This window comes from Thunnus maccoyii, chromosome 18, assembly GCF_910596095.1.
Source record: "Thunnus maccoyii chromosome 18, fThuMac1.1, whole genome shotgun sequence".
Taxonomy (NCBI): domain Eukaryota; kingdom Metazoa; phylum Chordata; class Actinopteri; order Scombriformes; family Scombridae; genus Thunnus; species Thunnus maccoyii.
In genome coordinates, this window is record NC_056550.1 from 19,456,945 (window position 1) to 19,460,909 (window position 3,965).

Genomic DNA, 3,965 nt, shown 5'->3' on the forward strand with positions numbered 1-3,965 from the left:
GGGAAATACAATATTTACCATCTTTTACTTAAAAACTGCATGAATCTGCTTTCTAGTAGATTGTTTTATAGGAGGGAAAAACATACTGTATACCCAAGTACAGAAACACAACCTGTAGAGAATACTATTGAATATAAAAGTCGTCAGCCACTCTTATGATCCCTTGTTTTACTAACCACTAATCATTCGTTCTGTCAGCATAAAAATTAGACTTTATTATGTCTTTATTTATTTTAATAGCAGAAAGACACCGGCAGTCACATTCAATGCTGTGTGTCTTAATTGAGTAGTAGATCAAAGCAACCATGAAGGAGATTTTTCCAAGAATCCAAGCCCCTTTGTGCCCTGAAACTTCATCTGAGGAAAACTACGTACACGGTGCCCCTTGTCAGCACCTCAGAAACCTTCTGCTTCCTAACATCCATTTCTCTCCTCCAGAGTATTCCCAGGTGGATCTGAGCTTTCACTGAAACCATGATGGAATGCACTGTAATGGTCTTTTCATTAGATGGAGCAGCAGCGTGTATTACCCGTCGTATAAGAGGAGCCTCATCCTCTCAAATGAAAATCTCTCTTTTTACCTTATAAAGCAAAGTGATTTTTAAAAAGCAACAATTTGCAATCTTGTAATTTTTATGTATGTGCACTATAAAAAAACAGAAACTGAAATAATTCCTCAGAGGAACATTGGCTATCTTACTGATGAGAATTTTTTTATACATTCAAAACGTAGATGTGCATTGTTACAGATAATTGCTGTGAAAATGCCCTGGACTCAGTTTCTGTATATGGTCTCACACTAGGAAATGCCCATGAGGTTTGGGTGTGGATTAATGATTAAGACATGGCTGCAGAATCCCATGAGCCAAGTATGGGAGGAATCTCAGCCACAATGATGTGAAAATAATGGCATCCCATTTTTGTGTGTATCATTTCAACTATTTGTGGTTGATTTCTTCATTCCTCAGCATCTCTGGCTTTCTCTCTATCACAATAATAGGAAGGAACATATACCAGCCAATGCAGTCAAATACAATAGCTCTGCAGTAAATTATAATGTTCAGTATGATTTAATTATTTGCTTACATTTGTAGTGTTTTTATGGATTGCTTTAATGCCTTATTGTACTTTGTATTTTGCTTTGTGTTCCTGGAATTGTGTGCTAGTGGTGTAAAGTACATTTACTCAAGCAGTGCACTTAAGTACAATTTTGAGGTACTTGTACTTTACTTAAGTATTTCCATTTTATGCTACTTTATACTCCTACTCCACTACATTTCAGAGGGAAATATTGTACTTTCTATTCCAGTTATTTGACAGTTTTAGTTACTTTTCAGATTAAGATTTGACACAATGGATAATATAACAAGCTTTTAAAATGCAACACATTGCTAAAAATTAAACCAGTGGTTTCCAACCTTTTTGGCTTTTGACGTCTTACAAAAAGCAGTGTGTAGTCGGGGTCACCTTTCAGATGTCTATGAGTTGTTAACAGCTCCACCAAATAGTGATTTTTCCCTCTAAACTTCTCACATTTCAATTAATGTTCAAATGATTCAATATTTCACCAAAAATCAAAGATTAGAGAAAAAGTCCAAAAACTGAAAACAGATTTGTGTATCAGAACTTTGTTTTTTCTTCTTTTCTCTCCCATTAATCATCTCATTACTCCTCAGATTTATCTGGTGACCCTTTGCTTACACATTGATGCATCAGTATTGATAATGTAATAATGTCATATAGAATCATATATCAGTCAGTATTTTACTTTAGTACTTGAAGTACATTTTGGTGTTAATACCTATGTACTTTCATGCAGGACTTTTTACATTGCTATATTGGTATTTTTACTTAAGTAAATGATCTGAGTACTTTGTCCACCACTGCTGTGTCCACCTTTATATTATGAACATACCTTGACATCAACACTCACACTCTTTACCATTGCTTGTGATTTATTTTTTTATTTTGTTGTGTGCAGAGCTTTTGACAAACTAAGAAACACTAGTGCAAGCAGATATGTACACCAACAGTGTTCAGGCGCAGTTTACAGTCTCAGTCAGCCATGGTAACATCAGATGACCCAAGCCCCAGGCTCATATGACACTGGTGTATTATGCAGTATTTGGATGCACATTGAGGAAAATTTATTGGATTTATATAATAGTTAATAGACAGAGTTCACAGGGTTCAAGGGCGGTCGCTCTACTGATCATTGATATCTTGTGATGTCATGCTCATCATCATGTCATGTGGCAACACTGCATGTCTAAAAACAGACCAAAAATGGGAAAAAATGTGAAGGTTTACATAATACATTCACAATAGTCCTTTGACGTGTTTCTGCGGTGTTTTTATGAACAAGCGATTATTGATGTCAGCTGCTAAAATATGATTTTGAGAAATTTGAGATTATAATGCTCATCAGTCGTTAGATAATCCATCACTTGGAGTTTTTGTGTAAGAAATTCACAGAATTTCAGAAGTAAGCCCAGAATAAACATATTTAATGGAATATGCAGAGGAAAGGGGGAGGACTAAGAATTTCAAAGCTCTGGTGACCTCTGTGAGTGTACTGGATGTGATGCATACTGTATGACTTTAAATGAGTCATGAGAAGCTTTTATTCTACACAGTATGTGCTCACTTGTGTAAAAAAAAAAAAAAATCTTGAAGACAATAGCAATTTTATTTGTTTTTTGGCCTTTGTTTACATTTCCAGCAAACACTATGAGGTTGCACAGGTCAGCCACAAAAAAAGAAACTAAACAAAATACTTGAATTTCTATACTTGTACGAGAATCAGTGTTTAATATTTTTGTATTGTGCTGGCTCACCTCTGAAAAAAAAACTGCAGTAGGTATTTCCACCTGTAATACAATTCATGTAAGCATTAAAGGACCAGTGTGTAGGATTTAGTGGCATCTATTGGTGAGGTTGCAGATTGCAACCAACTGAATAAATTCCACATCAAAGTAAACTGTAACCTGAGTTGAGTTTATCACAACTGTTCATGCGGGGCAGATCCCCAAAACATTTATAATAACATTACTATGAAAATAATTTGAATTTATTGAATAGGCAGTGTAATTTAAAGGACCAGTGTGTAAGATTTAGTGGCATCTAGTGATGAGGTTGCAGATTGCCTAGAGCCAGTGTTTGGTTCGTCCGCTCTGGGCTACTGTAGAGACATCGCGGCCTCCGTGGAAGGCGACCATGAATGTTTCAAGGGAATTAGATATAATGTCAGAGGTGGGGCTTTGTTCCTTCCTATGAAAGTAGCTCAGTGGTGCATGAAGCCAAAAAAGCCACTTCCTGCTGTAAAGAAATTACCCAGATGAAAACACACTGCACATGCTCCATGGGCCCCAGCGCCCATAGAGCATGCACACTAGAGACTTCCGTGGGCCAAGACGGTTAACTTCCAGTTTAGCCTTCCAGCTAACTTGAATGGGGATAGAACAATTCAATCATGCGTCTCTTCTAGATTTCCCAAATGTGGTCAGACCGAATGGATCAAATTCTGATAGTAAAATTTTGCAGGGGTTGTGACACTCAAAACAATGTATCCACCGTTTTACAGACGCTCCTTTTCCAATGATTGTGTGCGGGAAAATACTTTTTGAGTCTCTGTCGGACAGGAAATTGTAATTCCACAGTTAGGACACTATGTCAAATTGGCTTCAAAGCCCAGCGCTGTTCCTGGAGGATTGATGGGGACCTGCTTCCTCTGTAGATATAAAGGGCTCATTCTAAGGTAACAAAAACACAACAATTCTTATTCTCAGGTGATTATACACTAATTAAAACATACTTATGAATATTATATTCCATTTATTCTCCAATATTATATTCCCCATAAATCTTACACACTGGTCCTTTAAGTGGCCACAGTTATGTTTCGTTTGTGGGAGTGAATACATAGAGTTAAACCTCGATTTCAGTCCCTGGACCCATCTCTGGCT